This window comes from Cryptomeria japonica, unplaced genomic scaffold (assembly GCF_030272615.1).
Source record: "Cryptomeria japonica unplaced genomic scaffold, Sugi_1.0 HiC_scaffold_20, whole genome shotgun sequence".
Taxonomy (NCBI): Eukaryota; Viridiplantae; Streptophyta; class Pinopsida; order Cupressales; family Cupressaceae; genus Cryptomeria; species Cryptomeria japonica.
In genome coordinates, this window is record NW_026728842.1 from 1,382,501 (window position 1) to 1,403,358 (window position 20,858).

General features: G+C 60.9%; 1 non-coding gene across 1 annotated transcript; it reads left to right on the forward strand.

Annotated features, from left to right (window-relative positions):
• The first annotated feature begins 11,596 nt into the window (after positions 1-11,596).
• On the forward strand, positions 11,597-11,715 carry LOC131861098 (5S ribosomal RNA). The gene has a single exon (XR_009360179.1). It is a non-coding gene; the product is annotated as a 5S ribosomal RNA (ribosomal RNA).
• The last annotated feature ends 9,143 nt before the right edge of the window (positions 11,716-20,858 follow it).

Sequence of the window (20,858 nt, forward strand, 5' to 3'; positions counted from 1 at the left end):
CGAAGCGGTCTAAGAGTCGGGCGCACTTGGGGCGACTACCAGTGCCAACCCCTTATCCCGCGGTGCGTCCGACACAGAGAAATTTCCAAGGCGGCCAAGGAGCCTCCCCGCATAGCAATCGGGGTGTGAGCTTACAGATGCAGCATTGATAGCAATCGAGGTGTGAGGCGAAGGATGCAGAAGTGAGAGCCGAGGGATGTAGCAGAGATAGCAATCGGGGTGTGTGATGCAGCAGAGATAGCAATCGAGGTGTGCGGTGGGAAGGGCCCAGCAGCCAGATGCATGAAGCGACGGATGAAGCAGTGATGACAACTGGGCTGTGAGGAGAGGAGGGATGCAGCCAAGAAAGCAATCAGGGCTCGAGGCAAGGGATGCATCAAGGATAGCAATCATGTTGTGAGGCGAGATTCCATAGGCTAAACGTGAGAGGCTGCAGGGTCGACTCAGAGAGGTCTATGCATGTGAGAGGCTGAAAGCAAGGTCGACTCGGAGCGGTCTATGCATCAGGCGCGCTTGGGGCGACTACCAGTGCCAACCCCTTATCCCGCGACGCGTCCGACAAAGAGAACGTTCCAAGGCGGCAGAGGAGGTTACCAGCCGAAGGATGCAGTAGCGATAACAGGTATAGTTCCGCGGCGGCCGAGAAGACTCACCGCATAGGAATCGGGATGCGAGGCGAAGGATGCGCCGGGAAGGCCCCGACGACTAGGAAGAGGCTGCAGGGCCGCCTCGGAATGGTCCAAGCATCGGACGCGATTGGGACGACTACCAGTGCCAACCCCTTATCCCGCGATGCGTCCGATACACAGATAGTTCCAACGCGGCCGAGGAGCCTCACCGCATATCAATCGGGGTGCGAGGCGAGGGATGGGGCGGGAAGGCCCCAACGGCTACACGGAAGAGGCTTCAGGGCCACCTCGGTATGGTCCAAGCATCGGACGCGCTTGGGGCGACTACCAGTGCCAACCCCTTATCCCGCGATGCGTCCGATACACAGAAGGTTGCAAGGCGGCCGAGGAGCCTCACCGCATAGCAATCGGGGGTGCGAGGCGACGGATGCGGCGAGATGGCCCCAATGGCTAGACGGAAGAGGCTTCAGGGCCGCCTCGGAATGGTCCGAGCATCGGACGCGCTTGGGGCGACTACCAGTGACAACCCCTTATCCCGCGATGCGTCCGATACGAAGACGGTTCCAAGGCGGCCGAGGAGCCTCACCGCATAGCAATCGGGGGTGCGAGGCGACGGATGGCCCCAACGGCTAGACGGAAGAGGCTTCAGGGCCGCCTCGGAATGGTCCAAGCATCGGACGCGCTTGGGGCGACTACCAGTGACAACCCCTTATCCCGCGATGCGTCCGATTCGAAGATGGTTCCAAAGCGGCCGAGGAGCATCACCGCATAGCAATCGGGGTGCGAGGTGGGGGATGCGGCGAGATGGCCCCAACGGCTAGACGGAAGAGGCTGCAGGGCCGCCTCGAAATAGTCCAAGCATCGGACGCGCTTGGGGCGACTACCAGTGACAACCCCTTATCCTGCGATGCGTCCGATACGAAGATAGTTCCAAGGCGGTCGAGGAGCCTCACCGCATAGCAATCGGGGTGCGAGGTGGGGGATGCGGCGAGATGGCCCAAACGGCTAGACGAAAGAGGCTGCAGGGCCGCCTCGGAATAGTCCAAGCATCGGACGCGCTTGGGGCGACTACCAGTGACAACCCCTTATCCCGCGATGCGTCCGATACGAAGATAGTTCCAAGGTGGCCCAGGAGCCTCACCGCATAGCAATCCGGGTGCAAGGGGGGGGATGCGGCGAGATGGCCCCAACGGCTAGACGGAAGAGGCCACAGGGCCGCCTCGAAATAGTCCAAGCATCGGAGCCTCACCGCATAGCAATCCGGGTGCAAGGGGGGGGATGCGGCGAGATGGCCCCAACGGCTAGACGGAGGAGGCCACAGGGCCGCCTCGGAATAGTCCAAGCATCGGACGCGCTTGGGGCGACTACCAGTGACAACCCCTTATCCCGCGATGCGTCCGATACGAAGATAGTTCCAAGGCGGCCGAGGAGCCTCACCGCATAGCAATCGGGGTGCGAGGTGGGGGATGCGGCGAGATGGCCCCAACGGCTAGACGGAAGAGGCTGCAGGGCCGCCTCGGAATAGTCCAAGCATCGGACGCGCTTGGGGCGACTACCAGTGACAACCCCTTATCCCGCGATGCGTCCGATACGAAGATAGTTCCAAGGCGGCCGAGGAGCCTCACCGCATAGCAATCGGGGTGCGAGGTGGGGGATGCGGCGAGATGGCCCCAACGGCTAGACGGAAGAGGCTGCAGGGCCGCCTCGGAATAGTCCAAGCATCGGACGTGCTTGGGGCGACTACCAGTGACAACCCCTTATCTCGCGATGCGTCCGATACGAAGATAGTTCCAAGGCGGCCGAGGAGCCTCACCGCATAGCAATCGGGGTGCGAGGTGGGGGATGCGGCGAGATGGCCCCAACGGCTAGACGGAAGAGGCCACAGGGCCGCCTCGGAATAGTCCAAGCATCGGACGCAGCTTGGGGCGACTACCAGTGACAACCCCTTATCCCGCGATGCGTCCGATACGAAGATAGTTCCAAGGCGACCGAGGAGCCTCACCGCATAGCAATCGGGGTGCGAGGTGGGGGATGCGGCGAGATGGCCCCAACGGTTAGACGAAAGAGGCTGCAGGGCCGCCTCGGAATAGTCCAAGCATCGGACGCGCTTGGGGCGACTACCAGTGACAACCCCTTATCCCGCGATGCGTCCGATACGAAGATAGTTCCCAGGCGGCCGAGGAGCCTCACCGCATAGCAATCGGGGTGCGAGGCGAGGGATGCGGCGAGATGGCCCCAAAGGCTAGACGGAAGAGGCTGCAGGGCCGCCTCGGAATAGTCCAAGCATCGGACGCGCTTGGGGTGACTACCACTGCCAACCCCTTATCCCGCGATGCGTCCGATACGAAGATAGTTCCGAGGCAGCCGAGGAGGTGGGGGATGCGGCGAGATGGCCCCAACGGCTAGACGGAAGAGGCTGCAGGGCCGCCTCGGAATAGTCCAAGCATCGGACGTCCTTGGGGCGACTACCAGTGACAACCCCTTATCCCGCGATGCGTCCGATACGAAGATAGTTCCCAGGCGGCCGAGGAGCCTCACTGCATAGCAATCGGGGTGCGAGGTGAGGGATGCGGCGAGATGGCCCCAAAGGCTAGACGGAAGAGGCTGCAGGGCCGCCTCGGAATAGTCCAAGCATCGGACGCGCTTGGGGCGACTACCACTGCCAACCCCTTATCCCGCGATGCGTCCGATACACAGATAGTTCCGAGGCAGCCGAGGAGGTGGGGGATGCGGCGAGATGGCCCCAACGGCTAGACGGAAGAGGCTGCAGGGCCGCCTCGGAATAGTCCAAGCATCGGACGCGCTTGGGGCGACTACCAGTGACAACCCCTTATCCCGCGATGCGTCCGATACGAAGATAGTTCCCAGGCGGCCGATGAGCCTCACCGCATAGCAATCGGGGTGCGAGGCGAGGGATGCGGCGAGATGGCCCCAAAGGCTACACGGAAGAGGCTGCAGGGCCGCCTCGGAATAGTCCAAGCATCGGACGCGCTTGGGGCGACTACCACTGCCAACCCCTTATCCCGCGATGCGTCCGATACACAGATAGTTCCGAGGCGGCCGAGGAGCCTCACAGCATAGCAATCGTGGTGCGAGGTGGGGGATGCGGCGAGATGGCCCCAACGGCTGACGAAAGAGGCTTCAGGGCCGCCTCGGAATGGTCCAAGCATCGGACGCGCTTGGGGCGACTACCACTGCCAACCCCTTATCCCGCGATGCGTCCGATACACAGATAGTTCCGAGGCGGCCGAGGAGCCTCACAGCATAGCAATCGGGGTGCGAGGCGAGGGATGCGGCGAGAAAGCCCCAACGGCTAGAGGGAAGAGGCTTCAGGTCCGCCTCGGAATGGTCCAAGCATCGGACGCGCTTGGGGCGACTACCAGTGACAACCCCTTATCCCGCGACGCGTCCGATACACAGATAGTTCCAAGGCGGCCGAGGAGCCTCACCGCATAGCAATCGGGGTGCGAGGCGAGGGATGCGGCGAGAAGGACCCAACGGCTAGACGGAAGAGGCTTCAGGGCCGCCTCGGAATGGTCCAAGCATCGGACGCGCTTGGGGCGACTACCAGTGACAACCCCTTATCCCGCGACGCGTCCGATACACAGATAGTTCCAAGGCGGCCGAGGAGCCTCACCGCATAGCAATCGGGGTGCGAGGCGAGGGATGCGGCGAGAAGGACCCAACGGCTAGACGGAAGAGGCTTCAGGGCCGCCTCGGAATGGTCCAAGCATCGGACGCGCTTGGGGCGACTACCAGTGACAACCCCTTATCCCGCGACGCGTCTGATACACAGATAGTTCCAAGGCGGCCGAGGAGCCTCACCGCATAGCAATCGGGGTGCGAGGCGAGGGATGCGGCGAGAAGGACCCAACGGCTAGACGGAAGAGGCTTCAGGGCCACCTCGGAATGGTCCAAGCATCGGACGCGCTTGGGGCGACTACCAGTGACAACCCCTTATCCCGCGACGCGTCCGATACACAGATAGTTCCAAGGCGGCCGAGGAGCCTCACCGCATAGCAATCGGGGTGCGAGGCGAGGGATGCGGCGAGAAGGACCCAACGGCTAGACGGAAGAGGCTTCAGGGCCGCCTCGGAATGGTCCAAGCATCGGACGCGCTTGGGGCGACTACCAGTGACAACCCCTTATCCCGCGACGCGTCCGATACACAGATAGTTCCAAGGCGGCCGAGGAGCCTCACCGCATAGCAATCGGGGTGCGAGGCGAGGGATGCGGCGAGAAGGACCCAACGGCTAGACGGAAGAGGCTTCAGGGCCGCCTCGGAATGGTCCAAGCATCGGACGCGCTTGGGGCGACTACCGTTGCCAACCCCTTATCCCGCGATGCGTCTGATACACAGATAGTTCCGAGGCGGCCGAGGAGCCTCACCGCATAGCAATCGGGTTGCGAGGCAGATTATTGGGAAGGGAACCCCCTGGGATGCGGCTCAAGCAGTGCCCAAAGGGACTGGAATGCGGAATCACATCGAGAGACCCAAATGCTATACGAGGGCTCAAATCGAATTATCGATTTGGCCACGACATGGACGCATCGGAACGACTACCTTTGCCGAACCACTCGCAATTGCATCCATACCGAAACCAATAGACATTTCCGTTAGAGCCCTCGCATAGCATTCGGGAATCTCGCATGCCCCTCTAAATCGACCAATGCTGGCGCTCAATGAAAATCCGAGCGCTACCACCGTTCGAGCGCCAGCATTGGTCGAGTTAGAGGGGCACGGGGGAGAATGCTCCAGTCAACACCTCCCCTATATAAGTTATTTGTCCGATTCTCGCACAACCGTAGTCTGCCTCGTCGAATCAAACAACGGTCCCAGATTCCGACTTCCGTTCCGTAGAGACCCAAAAGCTAGATGGAGGCTCGCAAGAAAGAGAGTCGGCACATAGCAATCAGGTTTCTCGAACGTTTAGGGACCGAGCTCACTTGCGGATAGGGCAAAATCCGCCAAGCAACCCAAAAGCTAGACGGGGGCTCGAATCGAATCGCCTAGGCGGCCACAACAACGACGTGTTAGATCGACTACCAGTGCCAAACCATTCAGCAAGACTAGTTTGTGTCGAGGCCGGATAGAGATTCTCAGAGAGCGCCCGCATAGCATTTAGGAGACCTGCCGCGTCCCTCACACTCGACAAATGGTGGTGCACGTTTATAAATCCGAGCGATCCCAACCCTTTCAAGCACCAACATCGGTCGAGATAGAGGGGCACGGAGGGGGCTGCGTGAGACAACACAGTCCCCTATATAAGTTATTTGTCCGATTCTCACACATCCGAAGAATGGTCATCAAATCGGACAACAGCCCAAACTTCCGACTTCCGTCCCAGAAAGCCCAAGAGCTATCTAAAACGTTCATGGCCGGAACTCGATCGCGGCTATACCAGTCCGCCAAGCAACCCAAAAGCTAGACTGGAGCTCTAGTTGAATCACCTCTGTGGCCACTGCAAGGACGTGTTGGAGCGACTACCATTGCCGAACCATTCCGCAGGTCGAGTCCATACCAAGGCCGCATAGAGATTCACGATGAGCTCCTGCATAGCAATCAGGAGACTTGCCGTGTCCATCACAATCGATAAATCCTGGTGCAAGATTTTTGCATCCGAGCTCTCCAACCAGTAGAGCACCAGCATCAATCGACATAAACGGGCACGGGGGGAGGATGCTCGAGAACACTACCTCCCCTATATAAGTTATTTGTCCGATTCTCAAGCAGCCGAAGTCTGGTCATCGAATCGGGTCAAAGACCACAACTTCCGACTTTACCCACAATGCAAGTCATCGAATCGAACATCGGCCCCCGAGTCGGACTCCATGCGTATGTCAGGTCATCGGACCCAAATTCTGCCTTCCTGCGCATGGCGGGCCATCAATATCAACTCGGTCATCGGACCCAAACTCCGCCTTTCTGCGTATGGCACGCCTTCAAATCGGTCATCGGACCCAAATTCCGCCTTCCTATGCATGGCGGGCCATCAACATCAACTCGGTCATCGGACCCAAATTCCGCCTTTCTGCGCATGGCACGCCATCAACTCGGTCATCGGACCCAAATTCCGCCTTCCTGCGCATGGCAGGTCATCGGACACAAATTCAGACCTCGCGAATATGCATACGTATCGAATCGGTCATCGGACCCAACTTCCGACTTCATCCATACTGTAGGGTCTCTGAGGTTGGCGCGGTGCGCTCAACCCGGGGAGTCGACCCATCGAAGCATACACCTCCCCTATATAAGCTATTTGTCCGATTCCCACACCTGTGTAGTTTGCACCTCTGACCAGGACATCGACCCCAACTTCCGAACTCGACTGCAACGACGGCACCAGCGCCTTGGTGCGCACCTTGCGACGCACAGTCCCAACATTCGCCTTCCTGCACATGGCAGGTCATCGGACCCAAATTCCGACCTCGCGAGTATGCCTACATATCGAATCGGTCATCGGACCCAACTTTCGACTTCATCCATACCGTAGGGTCTTTGAGGTTGGCGCGGTGCGCTCAACCCGGGGAGTCGACCCAACGAAGCATACACCTCCCCTATATAAGCTATTTGTCCGATTCCCACACCTGTGTAGTTTGCACCTCCGATCAGGACATCGACCCCAACTTCCGAACTCGCCTGCAACGACCGAACCAGCGCCTTGGTGCGCACCTTGCAACGCACAGTGCCAACATTCGCCTTCCTCAACATGGCAGGTCATCGGACCCAAATTCCGACCTCGCGAGTATGCCTACATATCGAATCGGTCATCGGACCCAACTTCCGACTTCATCCATACCGTAGGGTCTTTGAGGTTGGCGTGGTGCGCTCAACCCGGGGAGTCGACCCAACGAAGCATACACCTCCCCTATATAAGCTATTTGTCCGATTCCCACACCTGTGTAGCTTGCACCTCCGATCAGGACATCGACCCCAACTTCCGAACTCGACTAAAAAGACCGCACCAGCGCCTTGGTGTGCACCTTGCAACGCACAGTGCCAACATTCGCCTTCCTACACATGGCAGGTCATCGGACCCAAATTCCGACCTCATGAGCATACCTACTAATCGAATCGGTCATCGGACCCAACTTCCGACTTCATCCATACCGTAGGGTCTTTGAGGTTGGCGCGGTGCGCTCAACCTGGGGAGTCGACCCATCGAAGCATACACCTCCCCTATATAAGCTATTTGTCCGATTCCGACACCTGTGTAGTTTGCACCTCCGCTCAGGACATCGACCCCAACTTCCGAACTCGCCTGCAACGACCGAACCAGCGCCTTGGTGCGCACCAAAAGTGCGCACTTTTGGTGCGCACCAAAAGTGCGCACTTTTGGAGGGCACTTTTTGGAGGGCACTTTTCTGCGCTCCAAAGGTGCGCACTTTTGGAGGGCACTTTTTGGAGGGCACTTTTCTGCGCTCCAAAGGTGCGCACTTTTGGAGGGCACTTTTTGGAGGGCACTTTTCTGCGCTCCAAAGGTGCGCACTTTTGGAGGGCACTTTTTGGAGGGCACTTTTCTGCGCTCCAAAGGTGCGCACTTTTGGAGGGCACTTTTTGGAGGGCACTTTTCTGCGCTCCAAAGGTGCGCACTTTTGGAGGGCACTTTTTGGAGGGCACTTTTCTGCGCTCCAAAGGTGCGCACTTTTGGAGGGCACTTTTTGGAGGGCACTTTTCTGCGCTCCAAAGGTGCGCACTTTTGGAGGGCACTTTTTGGAGGGCACTTTTCTGCGCTCCAAAGGTGCGCACTTTTGGAGGGCACTTTTTGGAGGGCACTTTTCTGCGCTCCAAAGGTGCGCACTTTTGGAGGGCACTTTTGTGCACTCCAAAGGTGCGCACTTTTGGAGGGCACTTTTCCTGCGCTCCAAAGGTGCACACCTAGGTGAGCACCTTCGACCACACCTTGTAGCACACCAAACTCTGACTTTCGACTTCATCCGCAATGCAGGGTCTTTGAGGTTGGCGCAATGCGCACAACCAGGGGAGTCGACCCATCAAACCCAACACCTCCCCTATATAAGCTATTTGTCTGATTCTCATACATGCGTAGCCTGCAAGAGCAATTAGGACATCGACCCCAACTTTCGGCTTCTAAACGAAAACAAGGTCTTTGAGGTTGGCGCAGTGCGCACAACCAGGGGAGTCAACCCACCGAATGCAACACCTCCCCTATATAAGCTATTTGTCTGATTCTCATACATGCGTAGACTGCAGCAATGATTAGGACATCCACCCCAACTTTTGACTTCTTAAACAAGACAGGGTCTTTGAAGTTGGTGCAGTGCACACAACCAGGGGAGTCGACCCATCAAACGCAACACCTCCCCTATATAAAGCTATTTGTCCGATTCTCATACGTGTAGTCTGCAGCAGCGATTACGACATCGACCCCAACTTCCGAATTCGTTTGCATTGACCGCACCAAAGGTGCGCGCCTTGGTGTGCACCCTGGAGTGCACTTTGGTGCTCACCTCGGTGCACACTTTGGTGTGCACCAAAGGTGCGCACCTTGGAGCGCACCAAAGGTGTACACTTTGGAGCGCACCACATAGGGTCTTTGAGAGGTTGGCGCAGTGCGCACACCAAGGTGGGTGTTGAGGTGCGTGCCGAGGTGGGTGGGTGCTAGGGTGCGCTCCATGGTGGGTGCCAGGGTGGGTGCGTGCTAGGGTGGATTCCAAAGAGGGTCATAGGGTGGGTGCCAAGGTGGGTTGGTGATATAGTGGGTTCAAAGGTGGGTACTAGGGTGGGTTCCAAGGTGGGTCACAAGTTGGGTGCCAGGATGCGTGGGTGTTAGGTTGGGTGCCAAGGTGGGCTCCTGCGTGGGTGGGTGCTAGGGTGGGTTTCAAGGTGGACGCGAGGGCGGGTGCCAAGGTGGGTAACAAGTTGGGTGTTAGGATGGGTGAGTGCTAGAGTGGGTGCCAAGGTGGGTGGGTGCTAAGGTGGATGCCAAGGTGGTTCACAGGGTGGGTGGGTTCTAGGGTGAGTTCCAAGGTGGGTCACAGGTTCAGTGCTAGGGTGGGTGTCAAGGCGGGTGTCGAGGTGCCTGGGTGCTAGGGTGTGGATGCCAATGTGGGTCATAGGGTGGGTACTAGGGTGGGCTGCAATGTGGGTGCCAAGGTGGGTAACATGCTCGGTGGGTTCTAAATTGGGTGCCAGGGTGGGTGTGCACCCACCTTGCCCGAGGTGGGTGCCAAGGTGCCAGTGTGGGTGGGTGCTAAGGTGGATGCCAAGGTGGGTGAGAAGGTGGGTGATAGGTTGAGTGGTAGGATGGGTGGGTGCCAAGATGGGTCACAGGGTGGGTGCAAGGGTGGGTAGGTGCTAGGGTTGGTGTCAGGGTGGGTGGGTGCTAGGTTGGGTTCCAAGGTGGGTGCGAGGGTGAGTGTCAAGGTGGGTCACAGGTTAGGTGCTAGGATGGGTGAGTGCTAGGGTGCAAAGGTGCCAGGGTGGGTGCTAGGATGGGTCGATGCTAGGGTGAGTGGCAAGGTGGGTCCACAAGTGTCAAGGTGGGTGCCGAGGTGGGTGCCAAGTTGGGTTCCAAGGTGGGTGCCAACGTGGGTGCTAGGGTGCGTGGGTTAAAGGGTGTGTCACAACGTGGGTGCCAGGATGGGTGCGCACCCACACTGGCCAAGACGGGTGCAAGGTTGGGTTCCAAGCCCGGTCACAGGCTGGGTGCTAGGATGGGTGGGTGCCAAGGTGGGCACCAGGGTGGGTGCACCCACCCTGGCCAAGGTGGGTCACGGGGTGGGTCCTAGGGTGGGTAACGGGGTGGGTACTAAGGTGCGTGCCAAGGTGGGTCATAGGGTGGGTGCCAAGGTGGGCACCAGGGTGGGTGTGCACCAACCCTAGCCAGGGTAGGTCACGGGGTGGTTGTCGGGGTGGGCTTCAAGGAGCCAAGGTGGGTGGCAAGTAGCCAAGTTGCGTGCCAAGGTGGGTGTCGGGGTGGGTGCCAAGGATCCAAGGTGGGTGCCAAGGAACCAAGGTGGGTGTCTGGGTGGGTGCCGAGGTGGGAGCCAGGGTGGGTCCCAAGGTGAGTGCAAAGGTGGGTGCCAGGGTCAAGGTGAGTGCCAATGTGGGTTCCAAGGTGCCAGGGTCAGGGTGAGTGCCAATGTGGGTTCAAAGGTGCTAAGTTGGGTGCGAGGTTGGGTGTGAGGGTGGGTGGGTGCCAAGGTGTGCTAGGTGGAAGCCCGGGTGGGTCGGCATCCCATGGGTGTCGAGTTGGGTGCCTGATGGGTGCTTCTTGTCAAGTTTTAGTCGTCGGGACTCATTTCGAGCCTTAGAGGTCGTTTCTTGTCCGGTTGCCCTGTCTTCGACCTGGGAACCCAATTTTGGTCCTCGGGTCCCATTTTTTTTTGTCTCGCATCCCACTTTTGGCCTGTGGCCTTTTCGGGGTCGATTCTCGTTTTGGGCATCAGAGCATGTTTCTTCTCCTAAAACCCAATATTTGTTTATTAAGTCTCGGAACACATTTTTGTTCTCGTGGACCCATCATGGGTCTTGGAACGCATTTGTGGTCCTTGGGTCCCATTTTGCATCCCGAAACTTGTGTTTTGGTGCTTGATCCCTATTTTGGGTGCCCACCTTGCACCAAGTGCGCACCCGGGGCAAACCGAGCGCCTTGGTGCACCGGGGCAAGATCGAGCGTGCACCCGAGGCGCCCCGAACATGCACCAAGGTGCACTCGGCCCACATGTGAGCGCAGGTCGTTGCGCCCGAGGTGGTGTGTGGGCACCGCGTTGCAGACGGGACACTGCACGCACACGACGCCCCGTCCAGGTGCACGCACGTAGGCCGGGCCGGGTGCACACCCGATGCCCTAGCAAGGTGCGTGCACCCGGGCAGGGCTCACACTTGGCGAACGGGGCGCACTTCGCGAGGGAGGGTGTGCACCTCGACGGGGGTGGGTGGCCGGGGTGGATTCGCACGTGGGTCGCGGTTTGCTAAGTACACACTGCGACAAGCTCATAACGGGTGCGATCATACCAGCGTTAGTGCACCGGATCCCATCAGAACTCCGCAGTTAAGCGCGCTTGGGCCGGAGTAGTACTGGGATGGGTGACCTCCCGGGAAGTCCCGGTGTTGCACCCTTTTTTAGTTTTTCGCCGGGCGTCGCAATGCTATTTGAATTAACCTTTTGCCCGTTTGCGTTCTCGTCGGGGCCGGGCCGGGCCGGGGTGCGTTGCCCGCACTACCGCGCGCGCCGGGGCGACACCGAGCGCGCACCCGAGGCGCCCCGAGCACACAGGCCACGGTGCAACCCGGGCGTTGTGCGCGCACCCCGGTGCGCCCGAGGTGCTGCGCGCGCACCCAGGTGAAATCGGTGTGCACCTCGGCCAGTGCGCGCTCGGTCGAGTCGCGCACGTTGGCCAAGGTGCACGGTGATGTTTCTTACTCTAAGGTTCCGCACCAGACGCCCGGGACAGGTGAGCGAAGCTGGGCGGGGCCGGGTGCGCGCCCGGGGCAGGTGCACGCAGCTGGAGAGAGCTTTGGAGCGCACCAGAGGTGCGCACCTTGGAGCACACTTCGGAGCGCACCAATGATGCGCTCCATTCAAAAGTTTCCTGAAAAGGCAAAAAAAGTTGAGATTATAGAATTTCCCACTTGAGAGATTGTAAAAAAAAAAAATTTAAAATGAAGGAAACGCGGGTGCCAAGGTGTGCGCGCCCGGGTGCGCAGCCCAGCCAAGGTGTGCGCACCAAGGCGCCCACCCTGGCGAAGGTGCACGCAAGGTGCGCACCCGAGGCAAACCGGACAATTAACCCAACTTTCGACTTCGCGCGCACCTGCGCACCTTGGAGCGCACTTCGGAGCGCTCCTTGGTGCGCACCAATCTTGGGCACCTCGGAGTGCACCATGGCGCCCACCAAGGTGCGCACCCGGGGCAAACCGAGCTTCGACTTCGTGCGCACCTTGGAGGCGCCCACCAAGGTGCGCAGCCCAGCCAAGGCGTGCGCATCAAGGTGCGCACCCGGGGCAAACCGAGCTCCGACTTCGTACGCACCATGGAGCGCACAAAAGGTGCGCAACCCAGCCAAGGTGTGCGCACCCCGGGCAAACCGAGCTCCGAATCGTGCGCACCAGAGGTGCACGCCATCGTGCGCACCTTGGAGCACACTTCGGAGCCCTCCTTGGTGCGCACCGATGTTGCGCACCTCGGAGCGCACCCGGGGAAAACAATGCAATTAACCCGACTTTTGACTTCGTGCGCACCTCGAAGCGCTCTCGGGTTCGCACCTCGGAGCACACCGAGGTGCGCACCTTTGATGCGCTGCCTTCACCAATTTCCAGAAAAGGCAAGAAAACATTGAGAAGGTGTGCGCACCGAGGTGCCCACCCTGGCGAAGGTGCACGCGAGGTGCGCACCCGGGGCAAACCGGGCTCCGACTTCGTGCACGCCATGCTGCGCACCTTGGAGGGCCATGGTGCGCACCTTGGAGCAAACTTCGGAGCGCTCAATGGTGCCCAACCCAGCCAAGGTGCCCACCGCGGCGAAGGTGCACGCGAGGTGCGCACCCGGGGCAAACCGGGCTCCGACTTCGTGCACGCCGCACCTTGGAGCACACTTCGGAGCGCTCCTTGGTGCGCACCAGGGCGCGCAAACCAGCCGAGGTGCCCACCCCGGCGAAGGTGCACGCGAGGTGCGCACCCGGGGCAAACCGGGCTCCGACTTCGTGCACGCCATGGTGCGCACCCGGGGCAAACCGGACTCCGACTTCGTGCAGGCCGCACCTTGGAGCACACTTCGGAGCGCTCCTTGGTGCGCACCATGGTGCCCACCAGGGCGCGCAACCCAGCCAAGGTCTGCACACCAAGGTGCCCACCCCGGCGAAGGTGCACGCGAGGTGCGCACCCGGGGCAAACCGGGCTCCGACTTCGTGCACGCCATGGTGCCCACCGCGGCGAAGGTGCACGCGAGGTGCGCACCCGGGGCAAACCGGGCTCCGAATTCGTGCACGGCGCACCTTGGAGCACACTTCGGAGCGCTCCTTGGTGCGCACCATGGTGCCCACCAGGGCGCGCAACCCAGCCAAGGTGTGCGCACCAAGGTGCACGCGAGGTGCGCACCCGGGGCAAACCGGGGTCCGACTTCGTGCACGCCGCACCTTGGAGCACACATCGGGGCGCTCCCGGGTTCGCACCGTGGTGGGCACCTCGGAGCACACCAAGGTGGGCAGCGAGGTGCGCACCTTTGATGCGATGCCTTCACTAATTTCCATAAAAGGCAAAAAAAAACGAGATTTTAAAATTTCCGTTTTGAAAGATAGTGAAAAAAAGGGAATGCTGGTGCCATCTTGAGCCCGCCCTGGTGCGCAGCCCAGCCAAGGTGTGCGCACCAAGGTGCCCACCCTGGCGAAGGTGCGCGCCCGGGCAATTAACCCAACTTCCAACCTCGCGCGCGCCAGGGTGGGAGCGCACCCAACAACCGGGCCTGGGAAGAGCCAATGCGAGAAACCCCACCAAACGCTCTGACAAAAAAAGAGGGGGCGCTCCAGTAACCCCGCTTCGGAGCGCACCCTGGGCAAACCCAGCCAAGGTGCCCACCCCGGCCAAGGTGCAGGCGAGGTGCGCACCCGGGGCAAACCGGGCTCCGACAACGTGCACGCCGCACCTTGGAGCACACTTCGTAGCGCTCCCGGGTGCGCACCTTTGATGCGCTGCCTTCACTAATTTCCAGAAAAGGCAAAAAAAAAAGGAGATTTTGAAATTTCCGTTTTGAAAGATAGTGAAAAAAACGGAACGCGGGTGCCATCTTGAGCCCGCCCTGGTGCGCAGCCCAGGCAAGGTGCCCACCCTGGCAAAGGTGCGCACCCGGGCAATTAACCCTACTTCCGACTTCGTGCGCGCCAGGGTGGCAACCGGGCCTGGGAAGAGCCAATGCGAGAAACCCCACCAAACGCTCCGACAAAAAAAGAGGCGGCGCTCCAATAACCCCGCTTCGGAGCGCAGCCGGGGCAAACCCAGCCAAGGTGCCCACCCCGACGAAGGTGCACGCGAGGAGCGCACCCGGGGCAAACCGGGCTCCGACAACGTGCACGCAGCACCTTGGAGCACACTTCGAAGCACTCCCGGGTGCCCACCGGCGTTGCGCACCGTGGTGGGCAGCGAGGTGCGCACCTTTGATGCGCTGCCTTCACTAATTTCCAGAAAAAGGCAAAAAAAAATGAGATTTTAAAATTTCCGTTTTGAAAGATAGTGAAAAAAAAGGAACGCGGGTGCCATCTTGAGCCCGCCCTGGTGCGCAGCCCAGGCAAGGCATGCGCACCAAGGTGCCCACCCGAGGTGCACACCCGGGGCAAACCGGGCTCCGACTTCGTGCAGGCCGCACCTTGGAGCACACTTCGGAGCGCTCCTTGGTGCGCACCATGGTGCCCACCAGGGCGCGCAACCCAGCCAAGGTCTGCACACCAAGGTGCCCACCCCGGCGAAGGTGCACGCGAGGTGCGCACCCGGGGCAAACCGGGCTCCGACTTCGTGCACGCCATGGTGCCCACCGCGGCGAAGGTGCACGCGAGGTTCGCACCCGGGGCAAACCGGGCTCCGACTTCGTGCACGGCGCACCTTGGAGCACACTTCGGAGCGCTCCTTGGTGCGCACCATGGTGCCCACCAGGGCGCGCAACCCAGCCAAGGTGTGCGCACCAAGGTGCACGCGAGGTGCGCACCCGGGGCAAACCGGGGTCCGACTTCGTGCACGCCGCACCTTGGAGCACACATCGGGGCGCTCCCGGGTTCGCACCGTGGTGGGCACCTCGGAGCACACCAAGGTGGGCAGCGAGGTGCGCACCTTTGATGCGATGCCTTCACTAATTTCCATAAAAGGCAAAAAAAAACGAGATTTTAAAATTTCCGTTTTGAAAGATAGTGAAAAAAAGGGAATGCTGGTGCCATCTTGAGCCCGCCCTGGTGCGCAGCCCAGCCAAGGTGTGCGCACCAAGGTGCCCACCCTGGCGAAGGTGCGCGCCCGGGCAATTAACCCAACTTCCAACCTCGCGCGCGCCAGGGTGGGAGCGCACCCAACAACCGGGCCTGGGAAGAGCCAATGCGAGAAACCCCACCAAACGCTCTGACAAAAAAAGAGGGGGCGCTCCAGTAACCCCGCTTCGGAGCGCACCCTGGGCAAACCCAGCCAAGGTGCCCACCCCGGCCAAGGTGCAGGCGAGGTGCGCACCCGGGGCAAACCGGGCTCCGACAACGTGCACGCCGCACCTTGGAGCACACTTCGTAGCGCTCCCGGGTGCGCACCTTTGATGCGCTGCCTTCACTAATTTCCAGAAAAGGCAAAAAAAAAAGGAGATTTTGAAATTTCCGTTTTGAAAGATAGTGAAAAAAATGGAACGCGGGTGCCATCTTGAGCCCGCCCTGGTGCGCAGCCCAGGCAAGGTGCCCACCCTGGAAAAGGTGCGCACCCGGGCAATTAACCCTACTTCCGACTTCGTGCGCGCCAGGGTGGCAAACCAGGCTCCGACTTCGTGCAGGCCGCACCTTGGAGCACACTTCGGAGCGCTCCTTGGTGCGCACCATGGTGCCCACCAGGGCGCGCAACCCAGCCAAGGTCTGCACACCAAGGTGCCCACCCCGGCGAAGGTGCACGCGAGGTGCGCACCCGGGGCAAACCGGGCTCCGACTTCGTGCACGCCATGGTGCCCACCGCGGCGAAGGTGCACGCGAGGTGCGCACCCGGGGCAAACCGGGCTCCGACTTCGTGCACGGCGCACCTTGGAGCACACTTCGGAGCGCTCCTTGGTGCGCACCATGGTGCCCACCAGGGCGCGCAACCCAGCCAAGGTGTGCGCACCAAGGTGCACGCGAGGTGCGCACCCGGGGCAAACCGGGGTCCGACTTCGTGCACGCCGCACCTTGGAGCACACATCGGGGCGCTCCCGGGTTCGCACCGTGGTGGGCACCTCGGAGCACACCAAGGTGGGCAGCGAGGTGCGCACCTTTGATGCGATGCCTTCACTAATTTCCATAAAAGGCAAAAAAAAACGAGATTTTAAAATTTCCGTTTTGAAAGATAGTGAAAAAAAGGGAATGCTGGTGCCATCTTGAGCCCGCCCTGGTGCGCAGCCCAGCCAAGGTGTGCGCACCAAGGTGCCCACCCTGGCGAAGGTGCGCGCCCGGGCAATTAACCCAACTTCCAACCTCGCGCGCGCCAGGGTGGGAGCGCACCCAACAACCGGGCCTGGGAAGAGCCAATGCGAGAAACCCCACCAAACGCTCTGACAAAAAAAGAGGGGGCGCTCCAGTAACCCCGCTCCGGAGCGCACCCTGGGCAAACCCAGCCAAGGTGCCCACCCCGGCCAAGGTGCAGGCGAGGTGCGCACCCGGGGCAAACCGGGCTCCGACAACGTGCACGCCGCACCTTGGAGCACACTTCGTAGCGCTCCCGGGTGCGCACCTTTGATGCGCTGCCTTCACTAATTTCCAGAAAAGGCAAAAAAAAAAGGAGATTTTGAAATTTCCGTTTTGAAAGATAGTGAAAAAAACGGAACGCGGGTGCCATCTTGAGCCCGCCCTGGTGCGCAGCCCAGGCAAGGTGCCCACCCTGGCAAAGGTGCGCACCCGGGCAATTAACCCTACTTCCGACTTCGTGCGCGCCAGGGTGGCAAACCGGGCTCCGACTTCGTGCAGGCCGCACCTTGGAGCACACTTCGGAGCGCTCCTTGGTGCGCACCATGGTGCCCACCAGGGCGCGCAACCCAGCCAAGGTCTGCACACCAAGGTGCCCACCCCGGCGAAGGTGCACGCGAGGTGCGCACCCGGGGCAAACCGGGCTCCGACTTCGTGCACGCCATGGTGCCCACCGCGGCGAAGGTGCACGCGAGGTGCGCACCCGGGGCAAACCGGGCTCCGACTTCGTGCACGGCGCACCTTGGAGCACACTTCGGAGCGCTCCTTGGTGCGCACCATGGTGCCCACCAGGGCGCGCAACCCAGCCAAGGTGTGCGCACCAAGGTGCACGCGAGGTGCGCACCCGGGGCAAACCGGGGTCCGACTTCGTGCACGCCGCACCTTGGAGCACACATCGGGGCGCTCCCGGGTTCGCACCGTGGTGGGCACCTCGGAGCACACCAAGGTGGGCAGCGAGGTGCGCACCTTTGATGCGATGCCTTCACTAATTTCCATAAAAGGCAAAAAAAAACGAGATTTTAAAATTTCCGTTTTGAAAGATAGTGAAAAAAAGGGAATGCTGGTGCCATCTTGAGCCCGCCCTGGTGCGCAGCCCAGCCAAGGTGTGCGCACCAAGGTGCCCACCCTGGCGAAGGTGCGCGCCCGGGCAATTAACCCAACTTCCAACCTCGCGCGCGCCAGGGTGGGAGCGCACCCAACAACCGGGCCTGGGAAGAGCCAATGCGAGAAACCCCACCAAACGCTCTGACAAAAAAAGAGGGGGCGCTCCAGTAACCCCGCTCCGGAGCGCACCCTGGGCAAACCCAGCCAAGGTGCCCACCCCGGCCAAGGTGCAGGCGAGGTGCGCACCCGAGGCAAACCGGGCTCCGACAACGTGCACGCCGCACCTTGGAGCACACTTCGTAGCGCTCCCGGGTGCGCACCTTTGATGCGCTGCCTTCACTAATTTCCAGAAAAGGCAAAAAAAAAAGGAGATTTTGAAATTTCCGTTTTGAAAGATAGTGAAAAAAACGGAACGCGGGTGCCATCTTGAGCCCGCCCTGGTGCGCAGCCCAGGCAAGGTGCCCACCCTGGCAAAGGTGCGCACCCGGGCAATTAACCCTACTTCCGACTTCGTGCGCGCCAGGGTGGCAACCGGGCCTGGGAAGAGCCAATGCGAGAAACCCCACCAAACGCTCCGACAAAAAAAGAGGCGGCGCTCCAATAACCCCGCTTCGGAGCGCAGCCGGGGCAAACCCAGCCAAGGTGCCCACCCCGACGAAGGTGCACGCGAGGTGCGCACCCGGGGCAAACCGGGCTCCGACAACGTGCACGCAGCACCTTGGAGCACACTTCGAAGCACTCCCGGGTGCCCACCGGCGTTGCGCACCGTGGTGGGCAGCGAGGTGCGCACCTTTGATGCGCTGCCTTCACTAATTTCCAGAAAAAGGCAAAAAAAAATGAGATTTTAAAATTTCCGTTTTGAAAGATAGTGAAAAAAAAGGAACGCGGGTGCCATCTTGAGCCCGCCCTGGTGCGCAGCCCAGGCAAGGCATGCGCACCAAGGTGCCCACCCGAGGTGCACACCCGGGGCCAACCGGGCTCCGACTTCGTGCAGGCCGCACCTTGGAGCACACTTCGGAGCGCTCCTTGGTGCGCACCATGGTGCCCACCAGGGCGCGCAACCCAGCCAAGGTCTGCACACCAAGGTGCCCACCCCGGCGAAGGTGCACGCGAGGTGCGCACCCGGGGCAAACCGGGCTCCGACTTCGTGCACGCCATGGTGCCCACCGCGGCGAAGGTGCACGCGAGGTGCGCACCCGGGGCAAACCGGGCTCCGACTTCGTGCACGGCGCACCTTGGAGCACACTTCGGAGCGCTCCTTGGTGCGCACCATGGTGCCCACCAGGGCGCGCAACCCAGCCAAGGTGTGCGCACCAAGGTGCACGCGAGGTGCGCACCCGGGGCAAACCGGGGTCCGACTTCGTGCACGCCGCACCTTGGAGCACACATCGGGGCGCTCCCGGGTTCGCACCGTGGTGGGCACCTCGGAGCACACCAAGGTGGGCAGCGAGGTGCGCACCTTTGATGCGATGCCTTCACTAATTTCCATAAAAGGCAAAAAAAAACGAGATTTTAAAATTTCCGTTTTGAAAGATAGTGAAAAAAAGGGAATGCTGGTGCCATCTTGAGCCCGCCCTGGTGCGCAGCCCAGCCAAGGTGTGCGCACCAAGGTGCCCACCCTGGCGAAGGTGCGCGCCCGGGCAATTAACCCAACTTCCAACCTCGCGCGCGCCAGGGTGGGAGCGCACCCAACAACCGGGCCTGGGAAGAGCCAATGCGAGAAACCCCACCAAACGCTCTGACAAAAAAAGAGGGGGCGCTCCAGTAACCCCGCTCCGGAGCGCACCCTGGGCAAACCCAGCCAAGGTGCCCACCCCGGCCAAGGTGCAGGCGAGGTGCGCACCCGAGGCAAACCGGGCTCCGACAACGTGCACGCCGCACCTTGGAGCACACTTCGTAGCGCTCCCGGGTGCGCACCTTTGATGCGCTGCCTTCACTAATTTCCAGAAAAGGCAAAAAAAAAAGGAGATTTTGAAATTTCCGTTTTGAAAGATAGTGAAAAAAACGGAACGCGGGTGCCATCTTGAGCCCGCCCTGGTGCGCAGCCCAGGCAAGGTGCCCACCCTGGCAAAGGTGCGCACCCGGGCAATTAACCCTACTTCCGACTTCGTGCGCGCCAGGGTGGCAACCGGGCCTGGGAAGAGCCAATGCGAGAAACCCCACCAAACGCTCCGACAAAAAAAGAGGCGGCGCTCCAATAACCCCGCTTCGGAGCGCAGCCGGGGCAAACCCAGCCAAGGTGCCCACCCCGACGAAGGTGCACGCGAGGTGCGCACCCGGGGCAAACCGGGCTCCGACAACGTGCACGCAGCACCTTGGAGCACACTTCGAAGCACTCCCGGGTGCCCACCGGCGTTGCGCACCGTGGTGGGCAGCGAGGTGCGCACCTTTGATGCGCTGCCTTCACTAATTTCCAGAAAAAGGCAAAAAAAAATGAGATTTTAAAATTTCCGTTTTGAAAGATAGTGAAAAAAAAGGAACGCGGGTGCCATCTTGAGCCCGCCCTGGTGCGCAGCCCAGGCAAGGCATGCGCACCAAGGTGCCCACCCGAGGTGCACACCCGGGGCAAACCGGGCTCCGACTTCGTGCAGGCCGCACCTTGGAGCACACTTCGGAGCGCTCCTTGGTGCGCACCATGGTGCCCACCAGGGCGCGCAACCCAGCCAAGGTCTGCACACCAAGGTGCCCACCCCGGCGAAGGTGCATGCGAGGTGCGCACCCGGGGCAAACCGGGCTCCGACTTCGTGCACGCCATGGTGCCCACCGCGGCGAAGGTGCACGCGAGGTGCGCACCCGGGGCAAACCGGGCTCCGACTTCGTGCACGGCGCACCTTGGAGCACACTTCGGAGCGCTCCTTGGTGCGCACCATGGTGCCCACCAGGGCGCGCAACCCAGCCAAGGTGTGCGCACCAAGGTGCACGCGAGGTGCGCACCCGGGGCAAACCGGGGTCCGACTTCGTGCACGCCGCACCTTGGAGCACACATCGGGGCGCTCC